Raw genomic sequence first — 17,970 nt, 5'->3', positions numbered from 1 at the left:
TGGATTTTTTTACTAATTCGATGATTTATTAAATAGTAAAAAATCTTTGGAAATTATCTGCCACCGTAGGGTTTTTTTATTTGAAAAATTGTAAATTTTTTGATTAATACCAATTCGATCGTTTGTTGATTGTTGGATCAATAGCAGTTCGAATTGAATAATTTTGGGCATTTTCGGTGAGTGTAGGATGGCGCAATATGAAAACTTGTAAGTATTTTGACTTTTGCTGATGAAATGTTTCATTTAATAGTGGATTAATATCAATTACAAATTGCTCATTTTTGAGATTGTCAGGGACCATAGGATGGTTCTATCTGTATAATGGTAAAGTTTTAGACTAATGTCATTTCGATGCTCTATTGATTGATGAATTAATAGCAGTTCAAATAAGATGATTTTCATGATGATGATAAGAACATTTTCAGCGATCGTAAGGGGGTTTAATATAAAGATTTGAAAATATATTGATTTTTGGTATTTTAATGTTCAATAGATGAGCGAATCAGTAGCAGGTAGAATTGGATGATTTTGGACGTTTCTAGCGAGCGAGCGACGTTTGTTAATTTTGGATATTCTTAATATAGAAATTGTAATTTTTAAACTACTTACAATTTCATGCCAACGGTAAAGCGGGAACCGAGCACCAATGCTTTATACATATTTGTTTAGAAATGTTTTCCTAGCAAAAATATGCAAAAGCTGTTCATTCGGTTTATGGTAAAGTTCGCTTGCTATTCGGCGGAGCAATATGTACCAAACCATTCAGTTGGCAGACCATCGGCGAAGGTCAATTGAGCTCTATTCGATGCGTAGTTTCATTATTTATGGTTCGATGAAATGCCTACCTACAGCATCAAAACTAAATTCTATTTCAGTTGATGAGCAAAGTAATAGCGCGTTAAAAATTACAATCAAAATCACAGGCACTTCGACGATTTGCATGTTTAAATCCGATGGTTCACCACCACTACTATTTATATATTAATCAATACAGCATCCGATTTGTAAAAATAGTTCACAATTTCTCATATAAAACTGCCTTACCACCGAATAAAATGCTTAAAATTCTAATATTCCAATTGCTATCTATTAAACATTGAATTAGCAAAAGGTAAAGTATTCCCAAATTTTTATATTAAGCCATTCCACGCCCACAAGATATGAATAAAATTATTCTATTCGAATTTAATTCATTCATCAATCAATAAAGCATCGGATCTGCAAATTCAAATACTAACATTTTTCAAATAGAACCACACTACGCTCGCTGTAAATTGGAAATCCTATTGGAACTGCTATTGATTCATCAATTAATAGGACATTGAATCGACATTAGTCAAAATTTTTAAAATTTTCCAAATAGCACCACCCTACGCTCGTCGAAAATGTCCAAAATTATCAAATTTACATTGCTCTTGATTCACTTTTAAATGAAACATGAAATCAGCAAAAGTCTAAATATATGCAAATTTTCATATTGCACCACCCTACGCTCGATAAAAATGTAAAAATTTATTTCCAGAATCAACAGACCATCGAATTAGTCTAACATACAATTTTTGTCGATTTTTCAAATAGAACCACCCTACGGTCACAGAAAATGTCCAAAATTGTTAAATTTTAATTGCTTTTGAATCAATATTTAATAAAACATCAAATTAGCAGAAATCAAAAAATTTACAAATTTTCATATTGCGCCACCCCCGCTCGCTGAAAATGTAAAAAATTATCCAATTCGAACTGCTATTTATTCACTAATCAATAGAGCATCGAAATGAGATTAGTCAAAAAAATTTCTATTTTCCATATACAGGCACCCTACGCTCGTTGTAAATGCCCAAAATTACTCAATTTTAATTGCTATTGACTCACCAATTTATTCAATATCGAATTTGCAAATGATAAAACATTTTCAATTTATCATATTGAGCTACCCTACGCTCACTGGAAATGTACAAAATTACCATACTCTGCTAAGCTACCCAAAAAACTGAAACGTTCAGCCGCAGCTGACAAAGTTCGGTTCATCCGAAGCAACAGCCTATAGTACTCGAATCGGATGTTCATGAACATACTAGTAACGATAGGCTCACAAACTAAAGCGGCGGTTCTTTCACCATCAGCATCGCTTCTTGGTTCGGCGATGCTCGCTCGAACGATGGTATCGGCAAATTCATACTCGCGATGGTGGTTCGCTTTTTTGGTTCGGAACGAACACGTTTTGCGTGTTCGGAATCGATGCTTTACCACCACTGGTGGTGTGATAATGCCTTTCTCGTCTTTCATAATAGTCTCATAAAAATATATTTCTTTTAATAATTTGTATTAGTATTTTTATTACTTTTATTATATTTTATTACTATTACTATTTTACTATATTTTATTACTTTTATTAAATATGTTCGGATACAGATTTCGACACCAATTGATTCAGATTGATTCGAGTAGTTCACAAAAGCATGCTTCAGTGTTTATGTCACACAGTCTGCATCACTTTTTCAAACTAGTGCTTGGCATTTGCGTTGCCTATTTGTATGAGAACAGTGAAACTAATCTAAAAAACCCTTCTTAATCCACATAGTGGTGTGATAATGCCTTTCTCTTCTTTCATAACAGTCTCATGAAAATATGTTTCATACTTTTATTAAATAATTTTGAATACTAATTTTGACACCAATTGATTCAGATTGATTCGAGTAGTTCACAAAAGCATGCTTCAGTGTTTATGTCACACAGTCAGCATCATTTTTCCAAACCAGTGCTTGACATTTGCGTTGCCTATTTATAATCAGTGATGCTAATCTAAAAAAGCCTTCTTAGTCCATTCAGTGGAATTTTCATATATCTTGAAAAATCATCATAGGGGGGAGTACATGAAATTTTCGAAATCGAAAAAAATTGTTGATGCCAAAAGGCTTAGAATTGCATGAAACGTCGAGATTTAGTGTCATCTCGAAAAAAAAATTTTTTGAAAAAGTCGACTTTTTGGGACTTAGAAAAAATATGAAAATTTTTCTAAGTCCCAGAAAGTTGATTTTTTCAAAAAATTTTTTTTTCGAGATAACACTAAATTTCGATGTTTCATGCAGTTTTAAGAGTTTCGGCATCAAAAAAAATTTCGATTTTGGAAATTTCATGTACTCCCCCCTATGGTGCTTTTTCAAGGTCGAAAATTGTCAAACCTTTACCACCGGGCAGCACCCCTTACGCATGTCCGATTTAGGTCAAATTTTGCATGAAGGCTTTTTTCGAGGTGCTTAAACTTTTGAGCACTAGAGTTTAACGAAAATAGAGGTGATTCTAAAATTTTGGCACCCTTATATATATAAGAGCGGTAAAAATCAACGTGTTTTGTCGGTTACGTCACTTATACCATCATATATCTGGAACCAAAAGTCACAACCATTTGATCTTCGAACCTGATCAACGGCTCGACAGTAGCTTTCAAACGAGCCCAAGTTTATTAAAATCGGTTCAGCCATCTCTGAGAAAATTGAGCGCGTTCAAATAGCACGATTTTTGTCGGTTACGTCACTTATACAATCATATCTCCGGAACCAAAAGTCACAGCCATTTGATCTTCGAAGTTGATCAATGGCCCGATAGTACCTTTCAAACGAGCCCAAGTTTGTTCAAATCGGTTAAGTCATCTCTGAGAAAATTGAGCGCGTTCAAATACAACGCTTTTTGTCGGTTACGTCACTTATACAATCATATCTCCGGAACCAAAAGTCACAGCCATTTGATCTTCAAACTCGATCAATGGGCCGACAGTAGCTTTCAAACGAGCCCAAATTTGTTAAAATCGGTTCAGCCATCTCTGAGAAAATTGAGCGCATTCAAATACAACGCTTTTTGTCGGTTACGTCACTTATACAATCATATCTCCGGAATCAAAAGTCACAGCCATTTGATCTTCGAACTTGATCAATGGCCCGATAGTAGCTTTCAAACGAGCCCAAGTTTGTTAAAATCGGTTCAGCCATCTCTGAGAAAATTGAGCGCGTTCAAATACAACGCTTTTTGTCGGTTACGTCACTTATACAATCATATCTCCGGAACCAAAAGTCACAGCCATTTGATCTTCGAACTCGATCAATGGGCCGACAGTAGCTTTCAAACGAGCCCAAATTTGTTAAAATCGGTTCAGCCATCTCTGAGAAAATTGAGCGCGTTCAAATATCTTCGGAAAGTGCACACACACATACACACACACACACACACACACACAGACATTTTCCGATCTCGTCGAACTGAGTCGAATGGTATATAACTCTATGGGTCTCTGAGGTTCCGTTCGAAAGTCGGTTTTTCCAGCAATTCTAATACCTTTCTATAGAGAAAGGCAAAAAGGTCCCGCTAACCCTCAGTTGGATAAACGTATACTGAAGGCGTTCGAGCAAAAGAAGGAGGTTTCAGTTCGGGATGTGGCCAAAAAAGTGGGCAATTCGAAGTCAAATGTTCTTCGTGCTAAAGAACGTTTGAATCTTCGAACCTATAAGAAGCAGAAACAACCAAAACGTAGTCCGAAACAAGAAGCATCGATCAGGCCGAGGTTTCGAAAGCTGTACAATACGATTCTTGCTGGAAATTTGAACTGCATAATCATGGACGACGAAATCTACGTGAAAATCCTTACCGGGACCACAATATTTTACGGTGCGAGAAGGGCAAGTGTTAAAACAGTCCGAGACATCGATTGAAGTCGAAAAATTTGGTAAGAAAGCTATGGTCTAGCAAGCAATTTGTAGCTGCGGTAAGATTTCGAAACCCTTCATCACCACTGATTCAATGAACAGCCAAATATGCATTAAGGAATGTTTACAAAAACGACTTCTACCCATGATTCGAAGCGACAAGGATCCTGTTGTCTTCTGGCCAGAGATCTTGCTTCTTGCCACTACTCGAAATCAACGGTAGAATGGTACACTACCAAAAATGTCACTTTCGTCCCAAAATACATGAATCCACCAAATTGCCCACAACTTCGACCAATTGAGGAATTTTGGGCATTAACGAAGGCACATCTTAGGAAACATGTCTTGGCAGCCGAAACCATTCAACAGTTCGAAAAAGATTGGAAAAAAGTGTCAAAACTTGTCGCCAAGAAGTCTGTACGGAATTTAATTAGGAACGTTCGCAAGAAGGTGCGCCAGCTAGTCTACAATGGCTAAGTAGCAAATGTTGAGAATAATATTCTGTTGTTGTAGTCTAATATTATCAGTATATCGAAAAAAAATTGAATATCTAACACTTGTGAATTATTTACAGCGAAATCAAAGTGCGTCCATACTTTCTGGGACAGCCTTTAAGATTGTTTGAACTGTTAATGTGTAACAAGGTAAACAAAATTTTAAACAATTGATGTTTTATTTTTTCTATTCAACAGTAACGATCTGTTGTCATACAAATTCACAATTAATGTGCAATCGTAATAACGCAATATTTGATCAATAATACCGTCGATCGATCATTATAAACCTTATAAACAATTCAGCAATTTTTCACATCTAAGCGCTCGGGTAGCGTTTTTTATCGAAATCTCTTTTTTCAAAAATTCGTAGCTCTTTATACAGTCGAGCGATTTTTATGCGTTCAGTCTAAAAAAACAGAGACTCAATTGTTTAAAATCTTGATTGCTCTTTCGACTTGCCATCAACTAGTATAACCAATGAATTGAAGAATTTTTGAGTCATATGAAATGAATAATTAATGAAGTTACTAATTATTTATTACAAATTAGCTCATGTGTACATAGGCCCGTACCCAGGTTTACTTATGTACCTAATTCTCGGTGTGCCTGTTACGGGTGTTTTTAACATACACTTTTAACTTTTCCACTGGAACTGTTATTGTATTACATTTTCCTTACGGTTACTGTCTTGTTATTTCTGTAACACATGTTTCAGACCTACTAAATAATTATATATTTGTTTTTGATTTCGGGAGGGGCCAGGGCCTCTCGGGCACCCCCTCTGGGTACGTGACTGTCTGTACATCTTCTTTTATAGATGTAAAAGTGTGGTTTCTCACCCATACCTCTTTAATGCCGCAATTGGAAGTCAGATCCATTTGAAATTTAAAAGAATTGTTTTTACCAACATATATTGCAAGCATTTTAATAGTGATATACTTTACCAGTCACGTACCCAGAGGGGGGCCCGAGGGGCCCTGGCCCCTCCCGAAATCAAGAACAAATATATAATTATTTAGAAGGTCTCAGACATGTGTTACAGAAATAACAAGACAGTAACCGTAAGGAAAATGTAATACAATAACAGTTCCAGTGGAAAAGTTAAAAGTGTATGTTAAAAACACCCGTAAAAGGGAAACCGAGAATTAGGTACATCAGCAATCTACAGTAACATTATTTTTTTTATCTTTGGGCCCCTCCCGAAACGAAATCCTGGGTACGGACCTGTACTTTAACAAAAACAGCAACTGATCTTTTCATGTCTGGATACATTGAATCTTTTCGACTTGATGATTTATTCGGAAATCTGCACGACAAACATGGAACTAACTGGAAATATTTTCTAATGAAATTCGGGAGGTTGCTGTCATTCAAGTTTCATGCAATAAAAAACAAGTAACGTATGAATTGTGTGTTCAGATTTGTCCTAGTCTCTAACAGATGTCAGCACGAACCAATTATCCTTCTCTGTCGCCTGTGAGCTATGCTCGACACAAACCAAAACCGGTTGAAGGGATGCTCTTCCTATCTGGGTTGTAGGGTTTGAGCGTTGGACATAAAATAGAGGAAGCTTTCAAGCTTCCGCTTGCTATAAAGGCTAGATAATTTTTGTAGGGTGATTGAAAAAAAAAGAAACGTGAATAGGAGGAAACTACAGACAGGCTGTTTAGAAACGTTGGTAGGGGAAGCTTTCTAAATTCTTTCACAATACATCTCAAGTATCTGTTGTTAAACGAAGTGGGTGCAGCGAGTGGGATTTACAACGGTAGAGGTTGTTTTATTATATCCGCAAAGTATTGTAATTATACTTCCACTTTAGCTTAGTTTTCATTAAATAGACTTTCTGCCGACGGTTGGTTCGTGTCTAAAGGCATCCTTTTAGTCAATCTCTCATAGTGGGAAAAAGACATACGAAACGTAACTATTTGTTATGTGACAAAGAGGAGGTTACAGCAAAATGGTCAAATTTATAGAAGGAACTCGAATATGATAATCTGAATCGAGTTAATCGTATTCAATATTCAAATAGTGATATTTTCGATAGAAAACATTGCCAACATAGTCACCATTATCATTACAAAGCATGTAATATTCACTTTTCCGATATCAAGATTCAAAATATCAACAGTCAGAGCTTTCTACACAACATGGTTTCAGAAGGTCACATTTAATCTGCTTCGAAAATGTGGGCCATTTCTATCCAAAAGACCAACAGAAGAAATTTTGTGGAGTAAAACGGGTTGGACGGTTTCTGTGAAAAAGGGATAGACTGCTGTAAACAGATTCTTTGGGTGTCTTACCTTCACAATTTTAGTCCTCATTCCAAATTTATTTTAAGTAATAAAGACAAAAGATTTAGATAAATTGTAGAGCAGCCAAGAAGCTTTAGATAAATTGTAGAGTGCCTTAAAAAATTCTCATTCTTGATTATTTTCGTCAAACTTTGGAATACTCTGAACAAATGAGGTCGACCTTACTTAATTTTTTTTTCTTGCGGATATTCAAACGAGAAAAAAAAGCTAATGTGTGTAATTATCGAGGAACTGAAATTATCTCCTGCATCAGCGACAAACAGTGAAAAATGTTTTATCAAGTTTAAAATAGAATCAGTAACATGCAACAAGGGCTTATAAAAGTCGTTCTATGCCCTTGGCATCTAAGAGCTTAAGCAGTGTGCCTTCAAATATGTTACTATTGAATAAATGATTTTCTTGGATCTACGCCACTGGGCGATAACGCAGTGTAAAGACACAGGATGTCATGAATCTTTCTTACAAAATAAAAAAAAAAGTCGCTCGATTAATACAAATTTACTCGAATTCGTAAATTACTCACTGGCTGTAATGGATAAGGGCAACCATAAAAAGGTCTCTGTAATGACTTTAGCAAAGCATTTGAACGAATTGATATACCTATGTTATTATTCAAATTACTAAAAAATAGGAACTGGCCCTGAGCTACTCCTATGGCTCGGGGTCGTATCTGACTGATCTGACTTCAACCACAGTTCCACAAGGTTCTCATCTAGGGCCTTTCTTATTTATTTTATTTTTGAATGACATATTTCACCTGCTATAATAATTTTGATATTTGCCGATGATATGAAGCTCTTCCTAGAAATAAAAATCTGAAGTAGATAGAAAGCTACAATGCCCTGCAAAAGTTTGGACTCACTTGGGGAAAGCGTTTAGTTTTCTATTCATCATTCTACATTTTAATGTACGTATTTGTATGGCAACACATTTATGAATGATTCCTGAATAATTTCTTAGAATTATCATTTATTTATTCTATTGAAATATTATAATACAAACATTGTGACAAGTGCAACAACTATTTTTTTAACTCAAGTTCGATGCATCGACACTTGAAAATGTGCTCCAATGACTTCGAAGCCCACCTGCTTCAAATTGCAGAAAACATTACGGCAATTTAGACCATTTGACAATTGGAGGATTGCACAGAATTTTCATTAGAATTGCTGCTTTAAAACTCTGTTCAAAATGTTTAAAACGACAAGAGCAAAATCAATATCGAAAGAAAACCAAGCTCAGATAGTGATTTTTAATAAAACCCTGTAAATAACGCAATGAGAAATATCACAAATAGTGGATATGTTTAAACTCATTTTACAAATGGTATTCTCAAATTCGATAATTGAATACTGTGGCATTGCACAGTGGGGAAAAAATGATCAAAAATGCGACTTTGCTCAATAATTTTATTAAAACCTAAGGATGTATTTTCAAAGCTAGTATTTCTTATGCAAATTTTTCCGTAGAATCGATTTATGATAATTAGAAGATCCGCAAAATTCACTATCACGCCCATTTTGCTCCAATTCCCCTTTTTTCTTACTTTACCTCGAAAACTAACTGTGAAACTCAGGAAAAAATTCAATTCGACCAATCGGAAGGTATTCCTGATATGCTCATAAATTATATAAATGGATTGTTTTTAATAAGATTCACCACAAAAAACTATATTCTGTTTTACCCCCAGTCATCTTCTTCCATGAATTTACAGAAAAAAAGCTTACTGATCGGTGTTTGGACCAATATTGGTTAAACAAGATAGTTCTATGTTTCGTATATAACTTCAAATAATAATTAACAGATAGTCTCCAACAATATTATAATTCAATATGTTATCTAGATTAATATTTACGTTCATTTTAGGAAATGTCATATGTATTATAGAATGAAATCAATGTAATGTAATGCCATACTACAGATTGACGTCTGAAGCTATATAACGTTTAACCTGAGTCTGACAGCAATGGGGAAAAAGAGCGTCAGTTCTCCATGTTAGGAGCGGCTCAAAACAACGCCTGACCCGGAATGCGTTGCGTGATAGAGAACTCATTTCTTCAGAGAAGTTGTAGACCATATTATCACAAGAGAACACGTCGAACACATGAACTCTTTAGAATGGATTGGTGTCGAGATATAAAGCATTTTTTATCGAATTAAATTAAACAAAAAAGCTGAAGCGTTCAAATAATTCTATTAACTGTTCTAGCTAACTTGCTTCACTAAGGCCTAAAATGTAGTTTTATTACCATAAATTTCTTCAATGATTTTTAAGAATTTTCTAATATTCTACAAATATTAGAATGTACTCAAACTATGAAAAATTTTTCTGGGGCCCGCAGGGCCTAGTATCGTATACCAATCGATTCAGCTCGACAAACAAAGCAAATGTCTGTATGTGCGCCTGTATGTGTGTATAGCAGTAGGAGGCGTAAATATCAGAGATGTCTGGGCCGATTATGATCGGACTAGTTGCAAATGAATGGTCTTTCTGTCAGCCAGAACGCTATTTTTTTTGTTTTTTTCCTTTGATCCCTTGTTAAAGACAGAGTTATGTCAAAATTTGTAGTTTTTTGAAAATATCTGTTTCAATTGATTTCAAATATAAAGCAGATTCCGATCCGTCTATTTCTAACGGAGATTTTTCTGAAAGTAACTTTTCCTTTCTATCCCAGTAAAACGAGTTTTGAGCACTTCATGATAAAGCGATGTTTCGTAGACCGCCTGAGGTTCCGGTTCGGGATGTGTTGGCGAGTCGGGATAGTTCATATATGCTTCTCATCTACTTGAATCTGGTACTTGAAAAACATCAATCTACAAGTGGATTCTTGTTTCCTTCATTTCTCCCCCCTGTGAAATCCATTTTATGCATGATTACTTCTGACTGTTTCCCTTTTTCTTATCTACAAAATTACCAACAGAGCCGCACTTGACGATGACCAGCAGGTATTTCCCGCGGATCCACACGGACAGAAGGATGCGGCCACCATCGATATGTGTCAACGTCATCGAGATAAGCTCCAACCCCCAACCATTGCAGATTATCATCTAGAGGCAGAATTCTCCAGAGTAGATCACCGTTACCCCAATGCGACATTAACTCGATAGTTGAAATTATACTAGTATTAAGTAAATAATTTTATAATTTGAAAAAGCCCTCGGTATCTTAGAGCTTAAGCGTGTGCATTTAAACTTATATTATTAAATAAAAAAAGCGATTTTTGGAAGCAAAATGAAACACTATTTGTAATACCCACTTGAAAAATTGTGTACAGCATTGGCATCCTTTTTCGTGACATTTTTGCAGGGAGATGGAACTTTTTTGCCTTTAGAATCGATCGTCATATACCGTTCGAATCAGTTCTTCAAGATTATCAAATGTCAGTTTTTGTGTGTATATTACAAAAACATGTAGTCGCTTTTCTCGGAGTTGGCTGGACGAATGTTCACAAACTTAGATAGGCTATAGCCTGCTTTTGAATTTCACTTGTACCAAACTCCAAACTTTTCCAAGAAACTGCTTAACCGATGAAATTTGTTTCCGACTTCTGGTTCCGGAGCTACAGGATGATACGCGTAACGAATTTGAAATAATGGCTTTCTTTTTTTCGTAGATTTCCTCCATCTAATATTCAAATGAAAGATCTTACGATCCCATAAAATTTTTTGTAAAAATGTCAATTTATCGGGTTTCTGGAATTTGATAGTCGATGACCAAATAAACTTATTTCAGTTTTAACGATGCTCGGTTTTCGATCCTGGGAGGATCCCAACAGTTTTATTTTGAACACACTACGATTGATCAAAGATGGCTACGCAGATTTAAAAAAAATCGAATCAAACGAAACGGTTTACAATTCTTTAGGTGAATTCAATTGACTTCGGTTACACCGATTTTCGAATTACGATTTCCGGTATCGTTTTCATAAACAAAAATTTAAAATAAATGACGTACACAACTGGTGAATTTTATCCGACTGAGCAATTCCAGGAATGAGTAGACGAAAAAGTGACAAAATCAGAATCGACCTTCTCCGATTTGGATGAAACTTTGCACATGTCTTCAGTATGGCAAACCATAAGTGTTGAACCGATGGAGAGGTTAATCCGACTCAGGACTGATTTTTAAAAAGGGCGTATGTATTTTTGCATTTCACCAAAATTGCCTTTTTCAAATTGTTGTAACTCGGAAACCGTTAATTGTACAAAAATGACGTTCAGGAAGAAGTTGTGGGGAATTGATTAAGCACTCTAAAAAAATATACACTGAAAACCATTTTTGATTTGTTTTCTCAATAATTACAAAATAATCCGAAAAAGTTAAATAGAAAAAATCAGGATTTTTTTTGTTAATTTTTATTTTAAAGCTGTTAATAAAAGCTACAGATTGACCTACAGATGGCTATCCCATCCGTGCCTTTTGAAAAATGAAGAAGTTACAGCTAAAACAGTTTACGGGTGCATGCAAATGATCAAGTTCTTCTCGTTGTAATTCGGAACCCGGTAATCGTACAAAAATGACGTCCAGGAAAAAGTTGTAGGCACTCTAAAAAATATACACTGGAAAAAAAAATTATTTCAAAATGACCCAAAAAAATTAAATATAAAAAAAATCCGTGCCTTTTGAAAAATGAAGAAGTTACAGCTAAAACAATTTACAGATATATTCGAAATGGGATGGAATAGCCATCAATCTGTAGGTTTTAATAACAGCTTTAAAATAAAAATTATCAACAAAAAATTATAATCCTGATTTTTTTAAATTTAACTTTTTCGGATTATTTTGTAATTATTGAGAAAAAGATCAAAAAGTTTTTCAGTGTATATATTTTTTAGAGTGTCCAATCGATTCCCTAGAACTTCCTGGACGCCATTTTTGTAGAATTAACGGTTTCCGAGTTACAACGATTTGAAAAAGGCAATTTTTGTGAAATGCAAAAATACATACGCCCTTTTTTAAAATCAGTCGTGAGTCGGATTGACCTCTTCATCGGTTCAAAACTTATGGTTTGCCATACTGAAGCCATGTGCAAAATGTCATCCAAATCGGAGAAGGTCGCGCCTGATGATCTGCGAAGCATTTCTGGAATTGCTCGACTCCAACTTCCGACTAAGAGTGATGAGTTTTTAGAATTTTACCCGTTAAGGATATCCAAACAAAATTTAGTTTACAATACCAAAAAAAAATCAAAGTTGGGCTCAAAACTATTCAAATTTATCGTCATAATACACCCAAACCTACGTGTACGTAAACTTTTTTTACGTTACCTCTTTTTATGTAACTCTTTTTACGAATAAAACCCCAAACAACGTAATCTCTTTTTACAGATCAAATCCCAAATAACGTAAAAATTTTTACGTAAAAAGAGGTTTTTACATACAATGAAAATGATTTCCGACTCATTAATATTCCATGGAAACTATTACAATATCAGTATTTTCGGAACGAGTTTGATGAGTAGATGTCGGAATACGATATTTGAGGTGGTTCAGAATTCCAAGATGGCATTTCCATCAGCTCCAGTTCTTTATATCCAGAATTTCGCTTTATTTATGGCTTTTGTTCAGATTGAAATGCCTTGATAATCTGAAACTGATTTGATTGGTATCACAGATATTACACTACTACTTTAAAAATGTAAGCGCCTATTCATGAAATGACCAATAATTCTAAAGTCACTTCGACTCTTAATCGATTGTCGTACGTTTAGATTCAAAGGCACAATTTCATGGTTTCGTAGAATTTCTTTTTTCGATCCAACTTGCAGTTTCGAAATTACAGGGCTCATAAGGAGTGTATCGAAAATAAGCTATCCACAATTTTTTCTTTCAAATTATAATAAAAAACGATATTTTATTCGAACTAAAAATTTATCCGTGGTAAAACTTGAGCATAATGAAAACCGGATGAAATTTAGGTTATTCCTTTACGAATTTTCGAACGAATTTTTGATCGAACGCTCTTCGTCAAGTTCTGGACAAGTGTTGCATCGCATTTTTGGACTCTTGAGCCCAAATTTTTTTGAACTCCTGCATGTTTCCAGCTGCCTTACCAGTCTTCTTGAAGACCCTCTTCACAATTGACCAGTAACGTTCGATGGGTCGAAGCTGAGGGCAATTTGGTGGATTGATATTTTTCTCAACGAAATTTATACCCTTTTCCGCCAGCCGATTGAGAGTGGTTTTGGCATAGTGAGCCGACGCTAAATCCGGCCAAAACAGTGGAGGCAGCAATCTGTTCTGGAGACACTCAGATTGATAGATTTCTGCATTTATAGTTCCAGTAGTGTAAACAATGGTTGAATTCACATCACAGGAACATATTGCTTGCCATACCAGTACCTTTCGATCGAATATCTTCACTTGAATCGACCTGTCCGCATCGCTCACATGCTCCACAACATCGACAGTAAAGTATTGTGGACCTAGAAGGGTTTTTGAGTCCTCCCTTACATAAGTCACATCGTCCATCAAAACGCATGCATCCGGACACTGCAAAAGACGCGAATACAATTTCCGGGCCCTTGTTGCTGCTCGCTTTTTCTCTTCTACACTTTGTTTCGAGATTTTCTGCTTCGTGTAGGTCTTCAGGTGATTTTGCCTCTTAATACGCTGGATTATTCCGACACTCGTTCTTACTTTCTTTTACAAATCACGTATTGACATTGATTTGTTCTTCATGATTAGAGATTCTGGTTCAGTTTCGGGTTGGAAGAATCTGGTTTTCTGCCTCTTCCTGGTAGCTCATCCAACGAATAGTGTTCTTAAAACTTATTAATGATGGTTTTAACACTGGCATGATGAATTCCAACCACTTCGCCAATTTTCACACAGTAATACCCTTCTCACTTAGCCATCCCAAGTAACATTTTTAATTTTAATAAATACTTGTAGCTATCTTCAATGCTACATAATAAATCTTGCATTAAAACTTTAAACTCTACGAAAGCCTACTGAAAACCTCTATAAGAGCATGTTCCTGCCAACTGGACCATTCTTCATAAGGTTTATAAAGCAAAGTGAAGAATCATCATAAAGCTGCGTTAAAACTTCAAATTCAAGAAAATTTTGAAACCAGCTTTACGATCAACATTAAATTTATTTGGATGGAATCAATCCCACTATGAATAAACTGTCGTTTTGGCAATTTTTTTCTTGATTATATGTGCATAATATCTGCTTTGAATACAATCAGTAAGAATTTATTGGATTTTATTTACAAGTTTGAGGCTTTTACCGAACGTAAAAACTTCATGCGCTTTTATTTTTATCGTGAATGTATGGATAAAAATAAGAATTATAACTAATCGCCTTGGAATAAATACGGTTTTTGCGAAAGTCTCCATGATTTATGAAAATTATTTCTGTGATTTATCGTCTTTTTTGTATAAAACTATTTCGTGACTATAAAACTTGTGCATACGTTTTGAAAATGAATCATAAAAGTCCATTATACTTCCTCGTTTTTGCATTTCGAAGTTTATTTAATCTCAATAAAGGCTACGGCAAAGAACATCATAATGGCGGCCATGAAATTTTATTTAATGCAAATTACACTTAATCTAAGAAGCAATAAATCAAATAGCCCACAACAGGAGTGTCATAAATGTACTTTAGAGTCCTCAAATTTGCTCTGAGTGAAACTGTCATTCAATGAACACGCACACACACAAATCTAGATTTATGAAAGAATTTTACTGACAATAATGTTTTAAAGAAAAATTTTTAAAGCAATATTAAGAGCGTTTGCATGGTTTTATTCTAGTACAAATTGATTTATTTTTAGTCCAGTTGTTAGTCTAGGTAAAAGGTTTTATAGAAGCTTGAAAAACTATGATATTACTTGTCAAAAGCGACACTTATTATAGTTGTTATAAAACAAGTAGTGATTGAACAATCAATTACAAAACTCCTATAAATTATAATCAAAACCATAAGGCATTTGAATTGTTACTTGGGATGTGTCCAGAACCTTAATTTTCACTTCCTTTTCAATACGCGACATTTTGAAAATGTTGAATTTCAACCGCACAAACAAGTAAACAAACGAAAGCTGACAGCCAAACGCACAGTATGCTGTGATCTGAGCATAAGAAACCATCACAAGTACATGCGTACAACACAAATGTATGTGAATAGCTTATTTTCGATACACTCTTACTGTCATTTACAACAACGGACAAGGAAATAATTTCATGAAAACTGAAAACACCGAAGAATATTTATGCAAAATAACACATGCGGACTGATAAAAAAGGTATCATCTCCCTGCTAGGTGGATTAAGAACGTTTCATATATAATAAATGTAAAAAACGAGCAATCACTAAGAAGACAGGACCAAAGGTTTAATTTTAGCTCATTTTCGTACTCCACAATTAGGTCATTGCCCAGTTTTACGATTATAATCAAAGACAAGCTGTTTGCACTCCACAGAAAAAAAACCGGAAAAGAAAAGCCGGTCAGATTTTTTTTTTTCATAAATACGTTTATTTCTTAAGGCAGTTTACAAAAGTTTTTCTTCGCCGTAGCATCACTTTTACATAATATTCTTATCCTAATTTAATTCTAACATAGTCACAACGTTTTGAATTTATTAAAACATATTCTCTTATAGCTTAAATATCATCTTAAGTAACTCGTCATTAATTATGAAATCTACTCGGAAATATTATTTGAACCAAACGATTACCTTCTATAAATTATAAAATAAGCTGATTTTTTTGACATTTTGTTGATAATTTCATAAACTGTTTCGAGTTTGTTTGTATCATTACATAATTTTTATTCTAATTTAGCTATTGGTTGAACTCATGGACGCAGCTGGGATCAGAGCTAAGTCTTAAAAGGGGCCTTTATTAAATTGAAACTCCAATTTTCTTTATGAAATGATAAATAAGTTTCATGTATGAAAGGTCACGACAAGCAAGAATGTCTCGAAAGGCCGGTCAGATGATTCTGTGTTTTTTTTTTTCGAGCTACCAGTTGTCCCGACGGTACCGTGTCAAGCGGAAGGAAGGAAGCAAGAAAGGCAACGCAGTGATGTCACAGTGAAAGGGTTCGTCAGGCAAGCTCAGCCAATGACATGTGTGGTGGTGCCTCCAGCAGTAATTTGCATAACACATGTGACTGGATGCGTTTTGGATTGTTCGATACATGACATGATCGGTAGATTTTTTATTGCCTTCAAGCAACCAACCAACCAACCAACCAACCAACTGCAGCTGATCTGTTTCGGTGCCCGCACTTTCCGGCTATGTCGAGGACCCGAAAAGGTCCTAATTGATTTAACACATAAATCAAGCATCTGCGCACGGGAGATCGTTGCAATCTCTTGGATTTTGAATCACATTTGAATAATTTGGGTAACAACTGCTGTTGCATCAATGCTTTGGCTTGCAGGTATACTGAATGGCACGTTTTTATGCTTCCAACATTCGCAACAATGTAATTAATTTGCATATTATTCGGGCTAGGTTCAACGTGCTCCGGCTCCGGTCTCTCGGATGCTGTGAGAAAAGGGAATCTGTTTTCGGTCCCTTTTTTCGTCCCTTCCGCCATGTGTGTGTGTTGCGAATCTTCGTCGAGACCTGTTCAATTCATCGGTTACCTGCTTGCTCCTGATGCCACCGAACGACGAGTAATTCAAATCTTTTTCACTCGCAGATGGAAAAGGGGTTCCTTGCAATAACAATAACAGCAACAACAGCAAAAGTATCAAATTGACTTTGAAGGTGATTTATAATTTCTCACACTCGGTCCCGAAAAAATCGAATGGCTTTCTGCATATGATTAATGCATGCAGCGATTTAGCGAAACATTTGCATATCGATTGTGCGTTCCGCCGTCCCCAGCCAAGGGTTCGAGAACGAGAGTAAATTAATTGACAAAATCGTCCTTACCACTGGTGAAGACTTAAGCCTTTTCCTCCGATGCCGAACGGCAGGAAATCAATCTTTCGACCGTAGGGCCAGATGAGGTGATTGTCCTTGTGGCGATGAACCCTTTTGATTGTGCTGCGTGTCTCGAGACCAACGGCATTATTACAGGATGCTGGAAGAAATCTTCCAACGGTGATTGATTTGCATGACTTTTTTTTCGCGTTGGTCCACATTGACGAACGTTGTTACATCAAAAGTTAGCGGAGCAGCGGGAGTTAATTGTGATTTAAATTTTGTCGGGCGCGTCTATAATTCAATCAATTTTAAGACTGGTGAAATCAGAAACAGCATTTATCGGGCAGGGCGTTTCGAACCCGCAGGCTTTTTTGGTGACAGTTGGCACGGTGGTCCTGCTTCTCGTCGGTCGTTGACTTTCCGATCGTGAGAAAACTTTACGAACATTTCGATTCAATTCAGTGAAACATTCAAGTTCATCTTTGACCACGTACTCGTTTTACAGCGCTAATTAATAGAGCAACATTAAAATATTTCAGTAGTCAACATTTTCCAAAATAGGTGAAGTCG

This window comes from Malaya genurostris, chromosome 3, assembly GCF_030247185.1.
Source record: "Malaya genurostris strain Urasoe2022 chromosome 3, Malgen_1.1, whole genome shotgun sequence".
Lineage (NCBI taxonomy): Eukaryota > Metazoa > Arthropoda > Insecta > Diptera > Culicidae > Malaya > Malaya genurostris.
The sequence above is the reverse complement of the archived record's forward strand: the minus strand, read 5'-3'. Positions refer to the sequence as shown.